We start from the raw sequence: 21668 nt of genomic DNA, 5'->3' as shown, positions 1-21668 counted from the left end.
ATAACTTCACAGAAAACAAATTTCTGTGGCTTTACTTGATAAATAACCATTCATACAAATTATTATGTTTACATTCATATTTAGTCTTTGAAACTGGTCCCTCAAGAGGAAAATACTGAATTAAAGTAATTTTATAGTATACTTGAAATTATCTTTTTCGCTTAACATACAGCCTGCAATCTGGTAAATCTGCATACCACCATGTGTTTTGTTTTAAAAACTGGTTGTTTTATTTCAACTGTTTTGGAAGTCTTTAGTGGTGTCATTCATGCACAGTTCGTTTGCTAAAATTGCCACCTGTCTCACTTTAGTGGTTTTTCCGTTTTATGTTATGTGCTTGGTCTTTAAAGGCTTTTGGCTTCTAGGAGCCTAGATTTAAAATTCTGCCCAGTTTGAATGTTCACTAAACTGTTCTTTTCATACAGTCATAGAACACCAGAATTTATTAGGTTGAACGCTATCTTAGAGGTTAGCTAACTGTTCTCATTTCTTCCAAGAAAACATCTAAGACCAGGAAAAGTAAAGTAACTTCCCCATGGTTAAACATGCATTAATAGTGCTGCCAAAATGCTCTTCTAACTCACTAAGGCAAAACTCTTCTGATTCTGAAGTTTCTTATTTTGTCAAGGCATCTCTACAAAAATATTTGCTTCATAAGCACTTACCCCTCAATGCAGGCAGCAGAGATCTCTCCTTCTTATCATCACATTTGTTACATTCACTGAAGTACAGCAGTAAGAAGACATCAACAAGAACCCACATCAATGAAGTGGCTAGAACCACCTTGCAGTAAACAAATCTCCTCATGTCTTTCCTTGATTTCTAGTTAACACACAGATTGAAGACAAATGCTACTGTGATAAATCCAAGCCACACAGGTGAACTCCAAGATAAAAGCAGGATACATTCCACTGTATTAAAAAAAAAAAAAGAAGAAAATTTCATTAACTGTACACATAGATTTTTGGATGAAGAACATATAACATGAAATGTAGGACTTATTTAATGCTCTCAAATATATCAGCACTCAAGCCTTCGAATCTAAAATTAAAAGCCTAAATAAATGAAAGTTGCTAGCAAGCTAGTTGGCTAACATTTTAATACCTAATACTAGATCTGCCACTACTCTGCTAGGCCCTTGACAAACTATTTGATTCCTTTAAGTTGTATTGTAATGACCTTAAAGTCATATCATGATATTCTTTATAGCACCGGGTTGTCAAATAGTGCAATTCTGAGTTTACTCTAATTCAGTACTTCTGACTAGTCAACAATACTGAAATAGAAATCATCCTAGGATACATTATATTATAGCATCTAAGATCTGGCCTTTATAGACAGACACGTCTAGGTCCATACACCTCCTGGGAACAGAAGACTTTCTAAGCCACAGTTTCCTCATATGTATAATGTGGATAGAAATGCCAAACTTAAACCTCATTTGTTATGAAGATTACGTAGAATCATACTTATAAAGCATCTTGCAGAACAGATAATTATTAAAACATAAAACAGAGCTGGGCATGGTGGCTCACACCTGTAATCCCAGCGCTTTGGGATATCGAGGCAGGTGGATCACCTGAGGTCAGGAGTTTGAGACCAGTCTGGCCAACATGGTAAAACCACGTCTGTACTAAAAATACAAAAATTAGCCAGGCATGGTGGCACATGCCTGTATTCCCGGCTACTCGGGAGGCTGAGGCAGGAGAATCACTTGAACCTGGGAGGTGGAGGGTGCAGTGAGCCGAGACTGCACCCCTGCACTCCAGTCTGGGTGACAAGAGCGAAACTCTGTCTCAAAAGAAAAAATACATACACACATAAAAATAAAATAAAATAAACATATAAAAGAGCAAAAAATGTTCTCATATTCTTAAGTAGAGCAATTACAAGACACGATTAATAATTACATAGCCTCCAAAATCCCAGCTGATCTGCATAGAAAGTATCTACAACAAATGTGTATTTAGAATAGATAGCATGCATCCAATTTATCAGAGGAAAAAACATATTAATATAAATGATTTAAAATAATCAGAGCAAGAATTCTAATGGCTATAACAAAGATTATTAAGAGACATTTTCCAAGGTAAGTGCAGAATGAATACCTTACACATATTTGTTTTATTTATACTACATTGAGCATTTTATGTATACTACTACATTTGTTTACCTGGTTAACCAACTTTTATCTATAAAGTAAGTAATCAGACAAAACATAATCTGATGCCATTTGTTACATTTCAAATAATATCAAGTAAAATATAAACTTATTGATGTGAATAAGGTAAGTGATGAAGTTTTGACAGAGCTATTTGGGGTGAACAGTATTAAATACAAAGACACTTGAAATACTTCATAAATGTGTGTCTCAGAATAAAAACATCAAAGTATAATTTGATGAGCACAAGCTCTTTAAATTAACAGCAGCTGACAGCACCATAAAGCAACAGAAATTCTGTTGCCTGTTATAACCAACCTAAACTAGCAACAAATGCAAAATTCACATAAAGTGCCAGTTACAAAATAATTATTGTAACAGATTTTATTTTAGTAACTACAAAAAAATTACATTTACATTTATTCAGAATATATATATATTTACACACATATAAAATGGAGAGATATATGTAAATCCAAAGAATACATGACATTTGGGTGTTTTTTTCTTAGAAAAGTAACACATTATTATCTACTTTGTTTCATTTCCACTTTAATTTTCTATAAAAATGATAGCTAAATATTGGAAATCAGCCTCTAAACCTGATAATAAAGGAATTATTGTCCCATACTTATTTCCTGTTACTGTGTATATTCTTTTCTAAATTTGAGATATGAAACAATTCAAGCTATCAAATTTTCTGTATTCAGTCTTAAGATAGGGTAGATCCTTTCAGTTTATCGTAGAAAATAATTCCATGGAGAAGTACATATAACATTGATGGTCACTACACAGCCATCCCCAAGTTTATAAGGAGTACCTTATACATAAATGATCCTGGAAGATGTAAACAGCACCATGCCTGGCTCTGTCATCAAATAAAGGGATGACCTTAGGTAGGTATCTTGCTTTTCAGTGCTTCATTTGTTTTTAACATATTTTCTGTCCCATCAATCTCACAAAATATTGTGAAGCTTAAGCAAGATAAAGAATTTAAAATATTGTTTAAGAAAAGATGAAGAATATTATTATAATAGAAAATTTGAAATCACTCAGTATTAATTAAATATTAAAATGTCTAAGCTAAGTCATTTCCTAATAAGAGCCTAACAGCTGAGGTTATTGAGAATTTAATTTAAACTTTAGTTATGATAAAAAGTCAAAATTACATATTATTGCCACTTCAAGCAGTATTCAAATTATCCTGATTTCATAGCCTGGTAGCACTATATATTAAGACATTAGCACTGAAAGAATTCTAACTATACCATTTCATGTGAAAAAGTAAGTTGCTGTTTAAACTTCTTATCTAATTACGAAACAGATTCTCCTTATTTTTTTAAGTTTTAAAATTTTATCTACATCTTGAAAACACCAAAGCCTTGAAAACAGGCTAAGCTTTATCATTCACAGAGATCTAATCCCCTTCACTTATAAAATAATAATCTTGTATATTGTATTTCAATATTCCTCTTAAGAGAAGAAAACTGAGCAGAAAAATGGTACTTTAAACACAGAATACTAACCAGCATAAGCACAGTTGGTGGCCCAGGTTTATTTAAGAGAATCAGCATCTGCATTATGTTTCTATTCCAGGAAACCCCTATTTATTTGCAAATACTGTTCTGTTTCTCAAACAGTCAGAAAATCCAAGTTCTTCAATATCCCTGGCTTGCCAAGCCAATGTAGTGCATGAGCAACTTGCCTCAACTACAGCCTTTTCTATCCAATACTATTACCCTTTTCCTAATTGTTTCAAAAACATTAAGTAATGGTATCAGCAAGATTGTCTATATTATAGGACTTTTACTTGAAAATGTGTACCGTATTTCCTATCTTTATTAAAAATTGATTTTAAGGCTGGGCACAGTGGCTCATGCCTGTAATCCCAGAACTCTGGAAAGCCGAGACGGGCGGATCATCTGAGGTCAGAAGTTGGAGACCAGCCTGGCCAACATACTGAAACCCTGTCTCTACTAAAAATACAAAATTAGCCGGGCATGGTGGTGTGTGCCTGTAATCCCATCTACTCAGCAGGCTGAAGCAGCAGAATGGCTTGAACCTAGGAGGCAGAGGCTGCAATGAACAGAGATCACACCACTGTACTCCAGCCTGGGCAACAAGAGAGAAGCTCCATCTCAAAAAANGAGACGGGCGGATCATCTGAGGTCAGAAGTTGGAGACCAGCCTGGCCAACATACTGAAACCCTGTCTCTACTAAAAATACAAAAATTAGCCGGGCATGGTGGTGTGTGCCTGTAATCCCATCTACTCAGCAGGCTGAAGCAGCAGAATGGCTTGAACCTAGGAGGCAGAGGCTGCAATGAACAGAGATCACACCACTGTACTCCAGCCTGGGCAACAAGACAGAAGCTCCATCTCAAAAAAAAAAAAAAAAAAAAAAAAATTGTTTTTAAATATAAGAAATAAATCTAGATAAAGTTTAGGGCTTTGTCACTATGTTGTTAAAATAAAAAAGTTTTGTTTTGCTTTGGTTTGTTATTTGTTGTTCTTTTTTAATTAGGAAGTTATTACTTAGGGAATCTACTTGCTATTAGACATATTTTTATCTATAGTCATAAACTTTCTTTTGTAGAAAATTGTGCAATGGGAGCAAATTTTTTCAGTCTATTTTACGAGGCTATCCTTGAGGCTGCCAAGGGATCCTGGAAACTAGTGTAAGGCTGCTGGTAATCCTTCCAGAAGTTTCAGGCACTCAGCATACTTTAAATGTTTCAAATAGGCATGAGCTTCTGTGAGCTAATGACCAAATAATTTTGCAGAGTTTGGTTTATAGGCTGATAAATGTAGTGAGTAAGCCCTGAAAAAATACCATAAATTAGCTTCAGGTCTGACTGATAGGGAAACAGATCTTTGCATGAATAAAGATAAAAAATTGGCCGGGCACGGTGGCTCACACCTATAATCCCACCAATTTGGGAGGCCGAGGCACGTAGATCACCTAAAGTAAGGAGTTCGAAACCAGCCTGATCAACATGGCGAAACCCTGTCTCTATTAAAAATGTAAAAATTAGCTGGGCATGGTGGCGGACTCCTGTAATCCCAACTACTCAGGAGGCAGAGGCAGGAGAATCACTTGAACCTGTGGGGCGGAGGCTGCAGTGAGCCGAGAGTGTGCCATTGCACCCCAGCCTAGGCAACAGAGCAAGACTCTGTCAAAACAAACAAACAAACAAACAAACAAAAAAGACAAAAACTTAAGTTAAACCCAGGAAATCCACTCACAGCCGAAACCAAAGTGTCCACTGTAATAACCACTTCACACTAAAGGTTAAACTAAGAGACAAAGAAGCCTACAAATATAGTGCTAAATAAATGCTTTTTACTGAAAGATAGCAGAAGAGAAGAAATAAACAAAACTGAAGAAAAACAACAAAAAATGTCCTCATTTGTATATCAACTAAGGAAAGGCAGAATATTGATAACATAAAGTTCAATTCTTAGGAGGGAACCTAACATAGGCTTTAAAAGAAAACGTTTCAGTTATTTTGTCATAATTTGAGTCTGGGTTCCAACACTCACTAATTGTGCAACTTGATTCAAGTTCCTTAAATGTTTAAGGCCTTGGTTTTCCTATTCACAAAATGTGAATAGTAGTAGTTACCTTGTAAGACTAGGATGAGTACAGGGATGTAACACGTAACCTCTTATAACTGTGCCTGGCACACAAGAACTCATTATACATTAGTTATTATTACTAGTAGTAACATTTATATTGTTATCATCAGAAACATCATTGAAAGAGCCAGAGAAAATAATGAGGATTCTCCCTGCCCACCCTTGAGGAAACATTGCATGCTCAGTGTGTAGGCGTTCAGGGAATTGGAGAACAAGAGCACCACATAGCAGAACTATTTTAGATGTAGTTTCTAACGTGGTATGAGTTACACAAGGCTTTACAATAGCAAAAACCTATTAAACTGTGCACTTAAGATCAATGCATTTCACTCTGTGTAAATTGTACCTCCCTTTTAAAGGTAAATAGGTACCATACGATTCCCTGATATCATCAACTTTTGAATTAAATAAATTGTAGTCATAAGTTCACCAGATAAGAGAGCTTCTACTTAATGCCTTTCTGATCTCATTTCCTACCATGTTCACATCAGTCACTTAGGTCTCCTGGCTGTTCCTTAAATATGCCAATTACTAGCTTGCCTCAGCGCATGTGTGATTGTGCTTTCTCTGCCCAGTCGTAGGTTCATGGCTCCCTGCTCATGTTTCCTTCAGATCTTCCTTCCTTCCTGTTCAAATGTCACATCACCAAGAGCTTTCCTATCAGCCTATATAAAACAGCACACACACCTTACTCACTCTCTTATCTTCTCACCCAACTTAACTTTCCTTCTTAGCAATTATCACCCCCAATTTACTGAAAAATTGTGGGTTTTTTGTTTCTTATTGTCCCCCTTTCTTAAGTGGTAAGCTATATGAGAACAGGATTACACTTCTCTTACATACACCCTCTCTAACTCCAATATATTTAAATTTTAAAACTACAGCATTTGTTGTTATGGGCTGAATTGCCCTTGCCTGCCACATTCCAAAACTTCATGGGTTCAAGTCCTAACCCCCTTCATGGGTTCAAGTATCTTAGAATGGAACCATATTTGGAAATAGGGGATTTAAAAAGGTAATTAGACGAAATGAGGTGAGATGGGTGGACCCTCATCTAATCTGACTGGTACCCTTCAAGGAGGAGATTAGGACACAGGAAAACCACGTGAAGACACAGAGAGAAGGCAACCATTTGTCAATCATAAAAAGAGGCATCAGAATAAAATCAACACTGCTGACATCTTGATTTTGGACTTCTAGCCTCCAGAACTGTGAGAGAAAATACATTTTTGTTGTTTAAGGCACCCAGTCTGTGGTATTAATTATAGCAGTCCCAGCAAAGGAATACACTGGCTAGTTAAACCCACTTTCCTGTACTCCACTTCTACATGCAAACAGGTGAACATGGCTGGCACGAAACTCCCAAATTATTCCACCTCTTCTCATTGTAAATCTATGCCCACATTGCAGTGGAGTCCAAATCAATCTCCATCTTTCAGACAACAATTTTGCAGTTTATTTGACTTCCTCATACTGTCATCTCCACACTTGCTTTTTCTCATGGCTGATCACTATGCATCTACATTTAACAGAGAACATACAAACAATCAGGAGAGAATTTTGCATACTACCATGTCAAATGTATCGCTTGCTTGTTTCTATTACCACCATACCAAATTTGGCAAGTCCAGCTGTTACCATGGTGAACTGTCCCTTTAAGCCCCCTGCCCTCACATATTCAAGGATTTGACTTTTCTGCATTAGTTTATCTTTTCTAACAAGTCATTATTACCAACATGCAAAGATGTTATATTTATAATAATCTTTAAATAAAGTAATTTCACCACACATATCTCTTCAGGTACCCCTACATCCATCTATTCACGTGTAATGTAAAACTTTTGAAAATAATTATGTATGTCTATATATCCCTATCCTCCCATTCTCTCTTAAACTTCACAGGCTTTAGGTCCTGCCACTATGTGGAAATCTTATGTGACAAGGTCAGGGTCAAATCCAATGATCAATTCTTAATCATTATCTTACAAAAATCCTCAGCAACATTTGGTACAGGTTGGCCAAAAACCGTGTACTCCTTTCTAGCAACTTGTTTCTTTCACATTGCATATTTGATTGTGCAGCAAATTCTGTTGGCTCCACTTTCAGATTTGTGCCACTTTTCACCAATTCCACCACTACAACTATAGACCAAGCAGCCACCAGGATTCTGAAATGCTGCCTTAGATTGTTTTTAAAAAAGTTTTATGGAGATATAATTCATATATCTGATAATTCACTCATTGTATCATTCAAAGTATACAATGCAATATAGTCACACAGTTGTGTGTCTATTACCACAATCAATTTTAGAGCATTTCCTTTCCTCAAAAAGTAAACCACTCCCCTTTGCTAGAACCCTAGATCCTAGCATCATCCATAGACATAGGTAATCACTAATCTGATTTATTGTCTATGAATTTTCCTATTTTGAATGTTTCATATAAATTGAATCATACAATATGTTGCCTTCATGACTGTCTTCTCTCAGCACAATGTTTTCAATGTTCATTCACGTTGTAGCATATACGAGTACTTCATTTCTTTTTATTGCCAAATAATATTCCATTATACAGCTATATACATTTTATTTATCCATTCATCAGTGGATGCACATTTATGTTGTTTCTACATTTTGACTATCACGAAAAATTTAAGCTGTGAACATTAACATACAAATTTTCTGTAGACATGTTTTCATTGTTCTTGGGTATATACCTAGGTGTAGAATTGCTTGATCATCTGTTATGCCTTAGCATCTTAAATGTACCCTCATTATAATCTATTCTTCACACAAAAGGCAGGTGGTTCCTGTTAAAATTTAAATTTAATGGCCGGGCGTAGTTGCTCACACCTATAATCCCAGCACTTTAGGAGGCCAAGGAGGCCAAGGTGGGCAGTTCACAAGGTCAGGAGATCGAGACCATCCTGTCTAACACAGTGAAACCCCATCTCTACTGAAAATGCAAAAAATTAGCTGGGCCTGGTGGCACACGCCTGTAGTCCCAGCTACTCAGGAGGCTGAGGCAGGAGAATCGCTTGAACGTGCAGTTGCACGTTGTAGGTGCAGGTTGCAGTGAGCCGAGATCATGCCACTGCACTCCAGCCTGGGTGACAGAGTGAGACTCTGTCTCAAAAAAAAAAAAAAAATTTTAATTTAATTTAATTAGTTATCTTCCCTGTTCTGCTCATTATTGATCAACAGCTTTTATCACATTTAAAATAAATTGTAAATCCTATCCTTGGCCTGAAACACATGTATTGGTCAACACTAAGAAGGGATGGCAGGAATAAGAATATTTATGGCTCTCTTTGATAAAGGTGCCTACATCACCATCCTACCTGGTTTCAGGTTACAGGGCTGCTGTTTCAGGCCAATCAGTCACTTCCAGCCACACCACTATGGCCCATGAAACTAAACTGGGTCATATTTGCTGGTTTCCAGACCCATCTACAGTCTGGCAATGTTGTGCCGTTTGTTGCAAAGGCCACCTAATAATATAATGATAGTCAAGGTATTAGAGTTTCCAAACTCAATGCTCAAGTCTATTATATAAAATGGCATAGTATTTTTATATAACCTATGCACATATTCCTGTAGTCCTTAAGTCATTTCTAGATTATTCATAACACCTAATACAATGTAAGTGCTATGCAAATAGTTGTTATGCTAAATTGTTTTTATCTGTGATTTTATTGTTGTGTTTCTACTTTTACTGTGTTCGTTTGCAAATATTTTCAATCCAAGGTTACTTGAATCTGCGAATGCAGAAACTGCAAACACAGATGGCTAACATTACTGCTAACTAAATCCCTCTACCATGGCCTATGTGGGCAAACATGGGAGGTATAATGGGTCTCTATATATTTTGTAAAAATGTCTCTGTTCCACTTGCATTTAACACTTTCATATGAAAGTTCTGGGTTAGATTAATAGAGGACTGGAGAGAAGAAAAGCAAAGTTATACTGAAATAGGGCACACAAAATTTCATGGCTGTGGAGAAAGCAATAATTCTGACATCTGGGGAAGAAATGGCTTGTACACCAAGAGTTGTGGGGAAGAGGATGGGTTAATTAATGCTGTGTTTGTCACCTAGATCCAGAATCAGAGCCTGGCAAAATAATCATATGGCCTGCCTGAGTGAAGTAGCATCTGTGGCTGACAATCCAGCCTGCTGTTCCATTTGTCATCTCTTCCAAGTGCTATGAAACAGAAAAACTCATGTGGGCATGGCCAGTCCTAAACTGCTCTGCTGTGCCTGATGCCATAAATGGCTGCTTCCAAAAAGATACCCTTCCTCCCACCTAAGCAAACACAAGAACTTGCATAACATTTTTTCTATCTGGCTGACAGAAATTCACTTGCTTCTCCTGATATCTGAGCACTTTGGCTTATGCCATGTATACAATCCAGGCTACAACTCTTCAGTAACATGGCACATGCTTAATCAGACCAATGTAATGATGATCCAAATAAAGTTTAATAAACAATCCTGATTGGACAGACTTGTATCCCTTTGGGCTATATGTTTGTACATGGGCAGAGTGAGCCATGGACTATCTCTCCATGGAAATTCAGATTCTATTAAATCATCTATTGCAATGGTGAACAAAGATAAGCAGTTATATGTAAACTCTCTTGTATCAGTTGTGCTGGATAATACATTGTTCTTAGACTACTACAGTTTGGCTTTATAGAATAAAACCTATTGATATCCTCTTAGACTTATTTACGGTGACTGAGTACAGGACCATGGGGAAACATGAGTAAAGTCAAAACTCCAGGTTGGCCTAATCCTGTTGTTAGAAGTTCTGTTCATAATAGCCTTATGTAAATACTGTATGAGGAAAAACTAAGTGAATCTGACCCCAGCCACTGTCACATTATTTAGGGTGTTCAATGGAGTGCCATACTCACATGAAAATTCACCAGAAGCCAACATTATAGAAGATCAAGAGTGGATATCATTGAGAGACATTCCTTCACTCTCATAAATTCCTAATACTTCCTGCTGGGGATGCCAACAATGTAACGCCCCAAACACTCCAGGCCACTTTTCATAATTGTGTTTGCAGTAAGGAATATTGAAAAAGGAGGTGAGAAAAAACGGCTACTGTTTGTCCCATCTGGGACAAACACAGGAAGCAAGTGGAACTCACACAAATACATATTGTACTTCTATAGTCATACCATCTTCATAGAATGGATATCCCTATACGCAAGCATGTGTGAAAGGACCAATATGTGACAAACTGCATTGACACGTGACATCTAATGGCTCATGTACTTCCTGTGCCATGAGTAAAAAATGTCCTTTGCTCTAATACAGAAGTCTATTCTGCCAAAATCCATGAAATAATAACAAGCTAACTTTTAGCTTATGTGAGGTGAAATCAAATTCCAGACCCTTCACAGACCTGAAATCATCACACACAGAAAAAGCAGGATATATGTATGTGTGTCTGTGTAAATTTTCATATTTCCAGAAAACTTCTAGAAAGATACACTCACTAAACTTAGTAATCTCTGAACAACAGAATTTGCAGTCTTCTGTAAGGTTGAATTTTTACTATAAGCATGTATTACTTTAAGAATAAAACAACCACTTTAATTATAAAAACTAAAATATTCCTTTCATTTATCCTACAGATACAATTTAGTGCCCACATAAGTGCCAACACTGTGCTAAGGCACTAAAGATAAATTCAGAAAAATCCTCTGAGATACTACAAAAGATGACCATCCCCAAGACATGCAGTCATCAGATTCTCCAAGGTCAACACACACAAAAAAACGTTAAAGGCAACTAGAGAGGAGGGGCAGGTCACCTACAAATGGAACACCATCAGGTTAATAATGGATCTTTCAGTAGAAACTTTATAAGCCAGAAGAGATTGTGGGACCTATATTCAGCATTCTTAAAGAAAAGAAAGTCCAACTAAGAATTTCCTATCCAGCCAAATGAAGCTTCGTAAGAGAAAGAAAAATAAAATCCTTTTCAGACAAGCTCGTGGAATTTGTCATCACCAGACTCACCTTACAAGAGGTCTTTAAGGGAGTGCTAAACATGAAAATGAAAGACCATTACTTCACACACACACACACACACACACACACACACACAAACCCACTTAACTATAACCCACTGACACTATAAAATACCTACCATGATCAAGTTTACATAACAACAAGCTACTATAACAACATGATGACAGGATCAAATCTACACATATCAGTATTTACCTTAAACATAAAGAGGCTAAACATTCCCACTTAACAGGATAAACACCCCACTTAACAGGCACAAAGTGAAGATTTGGATAAAGAAGCAAGACTCAAGCATATGCTGACTTCAGGAGACTCATCTTACATGCAATGATACTCATAGGCTCAAAGTAAAGTATGGACAATAATCTACCAAGCAGATGGAAAGTCAAAAAAATATTGAGCTGCTATTCTAATTTCAGACAAAACAGACTTTAAAGCAACAAAGATCAAAAAAGACAAAAGAAGGACATTATATTTGTTACCAACACTGGGACACAGAAATTCTCTTGAACCTACAAAGAGACTTAGATAACCACACAATAACAATGGGAGATTTCAACACTCAACCAACAGTATTAGACAGATCATTTAGGCAGAAAACTAACAAAGAAATTTAGGACCTGAACTCAACATTTGACCAAATGTACCTAACAGATATATACAGAACTCTTCACCCCTTAAAAACAGAAGATATATCCTTTTCATCTGCACATGGCAAATACTCCAAAATCAATCACATGTTCACCCATAAACCAATTATAAACAAATTTTTTAAAAGCTGAAATCATACCAACCACACTATCAAAACACAGAGCAATAAAAATAGACATCAATTGGGCCAGGCACACTGGCTCATGCCTGTAATCCCAGCATTTTGGGAAGCCAGCGTGAGGGGATCACCTGAGTCAGGAGTTTGAGACCAGCCTGGCCAATATGGTGAAACCCCATCTCTACTAAAAACACAAAAATCAGTCAGGCATGGTGGCAGGACCCTGTAATCTCAGCTACTGGGAAGGCTGAGGCAGGAGAATCACTTGAACCCAGGAAGCAGAGGTTGCAGCGAGCCAAGATTGTGCCATTGCACTCGAGGCTGGGCGACAAGAGCAAGACTCCATCTCAAAAAAAGAAAAAAAAAAAAAACGAAGATCTGTCAAAAGCATACAGTTACATGGAAATTAACCTGCTCTTAAATGACTTTTGGGCAAACAATGAAATTAAGGTAGAAATCAAGAAATTCTTTGAAACTATGAAAAACAAAGATGTAACACACCAGAATCTCTGGGACACAGCTAAAGCAGTATTAAGAAGAAAGTTTATAACACACATGAAAAAGTTTAAAAGATCTCAAATTAACAACATAACATCACTCCTAAAGGAATGAGTAAAACAAGGGCAAACTGACTTCAAAGCAAGCAGAAGGAAGGAAATAACCAGAAACAGAGCTAAACTAAACTAAATTTAGATGTGAAAAACCATAGAAAAGATCAATGAAGCCAAAAGTTGGTTCTTTGAAAAAATAAATAAGATTAATAAACCACTAATTAGAATAATAAAAAGGGAGAGAAAATTAAACACAATCATAAGTGACAAAGGAGACATTATCACTGAATGCACAGAAATACAAAAAACCCTCAGACACTATTGTAAACACCTCTACTAACACAAACTAGAAAACAGAAGAAATGGATAAATTCCTGGTTGAGTTCCAAAATTGAGTAAGTAATAAAAAACCTACCAACCAAATAAAGCCCTGGATGAGAGGGATTAACAGTCAAATTCTACCAGACATATAAAGAACTCGTGCCAATCTTACTGAATCTCTTCCCAAAAATTGAGGGGGAAGAAACCCTCCCTAACTTACTCTGTGAGGCCAGTATCATTATCATACCAAAACCTAAAAACAAACACAATGAAAAGAGAAAACATCAGGCCAATATCCATGATGACCATAGATGTAAAAATCTTCATAGAGGTTTAAAAACAACATACTAGCAAACTGAATCCAGCAGCACATCGAAAAGTTAATGCACTGTGATCAAGTAGGCTTTATCCCTAGGATGCAAGGTTGGTTCAACATACGTGAATCAATAAATGTGCTTCAACACATAAACAGAACAAAAAATAAAAACCACATGATCATCTTGATAGACACAAAAAAGGCTTTCAATAAAATTCAATATGCCTTCATGTTAAAAACCTTCAACAAACTAGGCATGAAATGAATGCACCTTAAAATAAGCGCCACCTATGACAAAACCACGCTGAATAGGCAAAAGTTGGAAACGTTCTCCTTAAGTTCTAAAAGAAGACAAGGAAGCCCACTCTCACTACTCATATTCAGCATCATACTGGAGTCCTAGTGAGAATAACCAAGCAAGAGAGAGAAATAAACTATCCAAATAGAAAGACAGGAAATAAAACATCTCTGTTTGTGGACAATAGGATTTTATACTAGAAAACCCTACAGTCTCTGCTAAAAGGCTACTAGGTCTGATGAACAACTTCAGCAAAGCTTCAGCATACAAAATCAATGTACAAAAATCAGTAGCACTTTTATATACCAATAATGTCAGAGCTGAGATCTAAATCAAAGAGGCAATCCCCACAACAGACACACACACACACACACACACACACACTCAGGAATACAGCAGTACAGCTACCCAGGGCAATGAAATATCTCTACATTGAGAATTACAAAACACTGCTGAAAGAAATCAGAGATGACATAATGGTTAAACAGTCTATGCTCATGAATAGGAAGAATCAATACTGATAAAATGGCCATACTGCCCAAAGTCATGTACAGATTCAATACCAATCCCATCAAACCAGCAAGGACATTCATCACAGAATTAGAAAAAAAACCTATTCTAAAGTTCATATGGAACCAAATAAGAGCCCAGATAGCCAAAGCAATAATAAGCAAGTAAAACAAAGCCAGAGGAATCACACTACCTGACTTCAAACTACACCACAAGACTAAAACAGCGTGGTACTTACTGGTAGGAAAACAGACATAGACCAGTGGAACAGAAGAAAGAACCCAGGAATAAAGCCTTACACTTACAGTCATCTGATCGTCAACAAAGTCAAAAAAACTAGCAATGAGGAATGGACTTCCTATTCAATAAATGATGCTGAGATAACTGGCTAGTCATATGCAGAAAATTGAAATTCCTTTCACCATATGTAAAAGTCAACTCAAGATAGACTATAGACTTAAATGCAAAACCTAAAACTATAAAAACTCTAGAAGATAACCTAGGAAATACTACTCTGGACATAGGTCCTGGCAAAGATTTCATGACGAAGATGCCAAAAGCAATTGCAACAAAAACAAAAATTGCCAAGTGGGACTTAACTAAAGAGCCTCTGCAAAGCAGACAACAAACAGACAACCTTCACAACCCTCAGAAATGAAGAACATATCTACAAACTACGCATGCATCAGAGGTCTAATATTCAGAATCTATAAGGAACTTAAATAAACAAGCAAAAAACAAACCCCATTAAAAAGTGGACAAAGGACATGAACAGACACTTCTCAAAAAAAGGCATGCATGTGACCCACAAACATAAGAAAAAATGATAAACATCACTAATAATTAGAGAAATGCAAATCAAAACCACAATGAGATACCACCTTACACCAGTCAGAATGGCTATTAACAATTCAAAAATAACAGATGCTGGTGAAGTTGCAAAGAAAAGGGAACGTTTATACACTGCTAATGAGAATGTAAATTAGTTCTGCCAGTGGGGAAAACATTTTGAAGATTACTCAAGGAGTTTAAAACAGAACTACCATTTGACATAGCAATTTCATCAGTAGGTATACACCCAAAGGAATATAAATCATTTTACTATTAAGACATATATATATGTGTATGTCCATTGCAGCACTACTCACAAGAGCAATGACATGGAATCAACCTAGATGCCCATCACTGGTAGACTAAATAAAGAAAATGTGCTACATATACACCATGGAATACTATACAGCCATAAAAAGAATGAAACCATGTCTTTTGCAGCAACATGGATGGAGCTGGAGGCCATTGTCCTAAGAGAATTAACACAGGAACAGAAAAACCAAATACAGCATGTTGTCACTTATAAGCGTAAGCTAAACATTGAGTACACACAGACATAAAGGAGAAAAAATAAACACAAGGGCCTGCCTGAAGGTGGAGGGTATGAGGAGGTTAAGAACTGAAAAACTACCTTTTGGGTACTATTCTCATTACCTGGGTGATGAAATAATCTGCACACCAAACCTCCACAACATGTAATTTACCCATGTAACAAATCTCCACCTGCCCCCGTAAACCTAAAATAAATGTTGGAGAGAAAAATAAAATAAAATGCAGATTTCAATAGAGTAGGGCTGGCATGTCTAACAACCTGGGGTGATGCCAGCGCTGTGGCCCACTCGACCTCACCATATCTGATAGGCAAGTTCTGTGATGTATTTTCAACTTTTCTCTTGAATTAAATAAAAATAAATATAAATATGGGAATGAAATAAAACAGACAACAAGACACAATTCCTGCCTTCTGTCTTAGGATCCAGGACGGGAGATAGACAAAAGCAGTGGATCAGGGATAAGAAAATGATGTATGAAACATGGAGTAATTCCAATATGTAAAACTCTTAACAGATAGTTTTTATACATAACTACTAATGTTGAGAGAATGAAGTGGCAAACAATACTTGGCTACAGAGTGAGTGAAATAAGGGTGGAGTTAAATTTACAGAGAATGTTTAGAAAGCAGTAACATTTTTAAAAGGCAGATGCCTTGTATATCAAGGCAATTTGTTACACATAGCTCCCTTCAGCCATGCTTGAATTTAGGGATATTCACTCTATGAAGATGCTATGGCTGTCAAAACCTAAAATATATGATAGTGGGGCTTTAAAAGGAATAGATAATTATTAAAATATAATGAAATTAAGAAGTCCTCATAAAGAAAGCTTTTAAAAGGAATATATGAGCCTCAAAACATAATGAAATTAAGTGATTTTAAAATCCTGTTCATCAACCTAAAATTTCTCATGGTTCATTTGATATAGCATTTAATGACTGTTCAGTATTCATCTTATAACATGGCAAACCAATGGTTCAAGCTTGTTCATTAATAGTCGCCAAGAGGGGAAGGGAAAAATTCAGAATGTTCAAGTAGATATAAAACTAGAGATTTAAAACAACACTAGAGCATTTAGACGGTTCCCAGCAGACATCTGTCAGCTAGCTGGCTATCTTCTGCCATAAATCTCCTGATTAATAAGAAAATAAATGTTTCCACTGAGACATCAAACCATTAGAAAATCTAAACCTCAGCTTCCTAGTTGGTCTTAAGGCTTCTGAATTCTTCATGACAAAATATGTAAGGAATGTATTACAAGCGTTCTTTCTTTGAAATGTGTAGAATAATGTGGTTATTTCTTATGTAGGCTTCTATTTCAAAACAGGGGCATTTATTTGTAGAAAATAATGAGGAATAATATTATATTATCTTGTAAAATTATGTCAGAGTCACTCCGATTAGTCTGGTTGACAATTAATGGGGGATAGAAAGTGAAATAAAGTCAAACAAAAGCACAGAACCCTAGACACAAAAGAACCCCTAGTAGCACACAAGAGAGATGAAGAAGGGGCTTTTACAGGGTACTCTAGAGGCATACTACAATTGCACAAATGTAAACAAAGTTTTATTTGTCTGCTCCTATATTTTAATGATTGATTTTTAATCACATCTTATCCACGGAATAAATGCACTCTTTTCTTAAACTAGATAATAAAGTATTAATAGGTGAAATAGTCATCCTCTCCCTCTGGGGAAAAAAACAAAACAACTCATTAAAGCTTATATGAACGTACTTCATAATTTGACTTGCAGCTTTGGTTTTTTTCCTGCAAACTTCCTGGTAAAGTTATTATCCATAAGTTAAGTGCCTTAAAAGACAGGCAATCAGAGGAAAGAAGTAAATAATTACATAAAGAACTAAATATTCCAAATATTGAACACTCGCCAATTAATTAACAGTAAAGTAAAAGTATCAAGTCACCATGGACTTAAAATTCATATTCTTATTAGCAAAGCAAACTTGTCATATAACATTGCTAAAGATGATAATTTGTTAATCAATATAAAGCAACTAATATAATGGAGTGTATAATCCATTAATAGAAAGCACAGAGAAGCTATAAAGTAAGAAAATCTGCCACAAATACAGGAGAAAAGGAAAAATGTAATGCAAGATGTAACAGGTAAGGAGAGATTACCATTATGTGTACAAGTCATGAAAATCCAACCTGTAAACAAAGCAACATTTCCCCTATCATCTGGCAAAACTTCTAATTAATTTAATTAATAATTGTGCATATTAAAGGACTATAAATTAAAATTAAACACTATTTGTAACAAAATTATATTTTGGCAAAGATGGGATAAATGGGTCCTTTCTTTCTTTGCAGATGGAAATATAAATTGGTAAAACATTTTGGAAAGAAATAGCATTTATTAAAATAAGATTTTGACCTATTTTCATAAAATTATCATATACTTTGAACTAGTAATTTCTCCACTGGACACTCTTTTAAATACCCCATATTGAGAAAAGGCTTTAGGTAAGAGATATTATGACACTATTTTTTAAAATTACAATGTCTACTTATATATGCACTATGATTGTAACTGGTTTTAAATTATTCATATACAAGCACTGGAAAAAAATGTGCAAATGTGGGAACTTTTGTTGTGTTTCTCTAATTCGTTTTGTGATTTTTACACAGTAGCTAGAAATAGTATCTATTATCTGAATAATGGGGAAGATATGTGTTTTAATTTAAAGTAATAAGAAAATCACCAATAATAGTGATACAGACTAAATTTCTGACTCATTTGCTATTTGTGTTGATGTGCATGTGAGTATATGGCACCCACACAGTCATGAAAACCACGCAAACATAGACCAACAGACCCAAAGAACTGTCAAGGGTTATTCATAAAACGAAATAAATGAGAAAGAAAAGGAAGACAGAATTCCCCGTTAAAACGAAGCCTGATTTAAGTAATCTGCTTCCAAAATTCTAACTTTCACTAGTCTCTAGTATTACAGACTCCGGAAAGATAAAAGTTTGCCTCAAATGTGAAATTATTTTAAAACTTCACATTCTTTTGAAGAAAATGGCTAACTTTTCAAACCTGGACTCGTAACCAAAATTCAGGAACTATCTCTTTCTAGTTGTATATGTGGCTTTTGTTTCAAACAAATACAACCTTAAATCCATCAGGACCATATTTAAAAGTGATTATTGAAAGTGGAAAAGACTACTCACTTCTAACTATTCTCACCATTGCCGCCTGTATTTCCCTCAAATCCAGTTAAATCTTTAGAAAAGAAAAAACACCAATAAATCGTATAATCATCTCATGTAAATAAACTTTAATGTATTAAAATCATACATACTTGAACCCCAGAACATTATTTTTTTAATATGATTTAGATTAAAATCACATGCAACTTGAGGTATCTGAAACCCTTAGTGATTTTTGCTTTAGAAAAGCATTGTCTCCTATCAATGGTGTACAACAATTTGAAAAAAATCATGATTGACAGGCAAGAGAAAGTAATAAAGGTATTAGAATAGGAAGAGAGGAAGTCAAACTATCTTCATTCGCAGGTAACATGATCCTATATCTAGAAAACTCCATCATCTCAGCCCAAAAGCTTCTTAATCTGATAAGCAACTTTAGCAAAGTTTAAGGATACAAAATCAATGTACAAAAATTGCTAGCAATCCTATACACCAACAACAGGCATACAACCTAATCACGAATGAACTTCCATTCACAACTGCCACAAAAAGAATAAAATACTTAGAAATACAACCAACAAGGGAAGTGAAGGACCTCTTCAAGGAGAACTACAAAGCACTGCTAAAATAAATCAGAGATGACACAAACAAATGGAGAAACATTCCATGCTCACAGATAGGAAGAATCAATATCGTGAAAATGGTCATCCTGCCTAAAGCAATTTATAGATTCAATGCTATTTTCATTAAACTACCGTTGACATTCCTCACAGAATTAGGAAAAAGAATTTTAAAATTCATATGGAACGAAAAAAAGAGCCCGAATAGCCAAGACAATCCTAACCAAAAAAAAAAAAAGCTGGAGGCTTCATGCTACCTGATGCCAAACTATACTACACAGCTCAAGTAACCAAAACAGCATGGTACTGGCACAAGAACAGACACCAGAAATAAGACTGCACACCTACAACTATCCGATCTTTGACAAACCTGACAAAAACGATCAATGGGGAAAGCATTCCCTATTTAATAAATAGTGCTGGGAGAACTGGTTAGTCATATGCAGAAAACTGAAACTGGACCCCTTCCTTACACCATATATAATAATCAATTCAAGATGGATTAAAGATTTGAATACAAACCCAAAACTATAAAACCCCTAGGAGAAAATCTAGGCAATACCATTCAGGATGTAGGCACAGGCCAAGATTCCATTCCAAAGCAATTGCAACAAAAGCAAAAATTGACAAATGGGATCAAATTAAACTAAAGAGCTTCTGCACAAAAAAATAAATTATCAACAAAATAAACAGACAACCTACAGAATGGGAAAAAATTTTTGTAATCTAGCCATCTGACAAAAGCCTAATACCTAACATCTATAAGGAACTTAAGCAAATTTACAAGTCAAAAACAACACCATCAAAAATTGCACAAAGGACATGCATAGACATTTTCTTTTTTTTTCTATTATACTTTAAGTTCTAGGGAACATGTGCACAACGTGCAGGTTTGTTACACATGTTTACTTGTGCCATGTTGGTGTGCTGCACCCATCAACTCGTCAGCATCCATCCATTCATCATTTACATCAGGTATAACTCTCAATGCCATCCCTCCCCCCTTCCCCCTCCCCATAATAGGCCCCAGTCTGTGATGTTCCCCTTCCAGAATCTAAGTGATCTCATCGTTCAACTCCCAACTATGAGTGAGAATATGCAGTGTTTGGTTTTCTGTTCTTGCGATAGTTTGCTGAGAATGATGGTTTACAGCTGCATCTATGTCCCTACAAAGGACGCGAACTCATCCTTTTTTATGGCTGCATAGTATTCCATGGTGTATATATGCCACATTTTCTTAATCCAGTCTGTCACTGATGGACATTTGGGTTGATTCCAAGTCTTTGCTATTGCAAATAGTACCACAATAAACATATGTGTGCATGTGTCTTTATAGCAGCATGATTTATAATCCTTTGGGTACATACCCAGTAATGGGATGGCTGGGTCATACGGTATTTCTAGCTCTAGATCCTTGAGGAATCGCCATACTGTTTTCCACAATGGTTGAACCACTTTACAATCCCACCAACAGTGTAAAAGTGTTCCTATTTCTCCACACCTCTCCAGCACCTATTGTTTCCTGAGTTTTTAATGATTGCCATTCTAACTGGTGTGAGATGGTATCTCATTCTGGTTTTGATTGGCATTTCTCTGATGGCGAGTGATGACGAGCATTTTTTCATGTATACGTTGGTGTGTGCATGTCTTCTTTTGAGAAATGTCTGTTCATATCCTTTGCCCACTTTGTGATGGGGTTGTTTTTTTCTTGTAAATTTGTTTGAGTTCTTTGTAGGTTCTGGATATTAGCCCTTTGTCAGATGAGTAGATTGCAAAAATTTTCTCCCATTCTGTAGGTTGCCTGTTCACTCTGATGGTAGTTTCTTTTGCTGTGCAGAAGCTCTTTAGTTTAATTAGATCCCATTTGTCAATTTT

The 21668-nt window shown here is 35.9% G+C and overlaps 1 long non-coding RNA gene across 1 annotated transcript in view; it reads right to left on the bottom strand.

Moving 5' to 3' along the window:
* Positions 1 to 672: 672 nt before the first annotated feature.
* The window catches only part of LOC108531762 (uncharacterized), a 77477-nt gene continuing 56481 nt past the window's right edge, over positions 673 to 21668 (bottom strand). Inside the window, exon 3 of the long non-coding RNA XR_001886271.1 lies at positions 673 to 911. This is a non-coding gene — a long non-coding RNA (uncharacterized LOC108531762). The remainder of the gene's footprint in view (positions 912 to 21668) is intronic.

Source organism: Rhinopithecus bieti, unplaced genomic scaffold (assembly GCF_001698545.2).
Source record: "Rhinopithecus bieti isolate Rb0 unplaced genomic scaffold, ASM169854v2 scaffold_9973, whole genome shotgun sequence".
NCBI lineage: Eukaryota > Metazoa > Chordata > Mammalia > Primates > Cercopithecidae > Rhinopithecus > Rhinopithecus bieti.
This window is presented reverse-complemented; position numbering and strand designations above follow the sequence as displayed.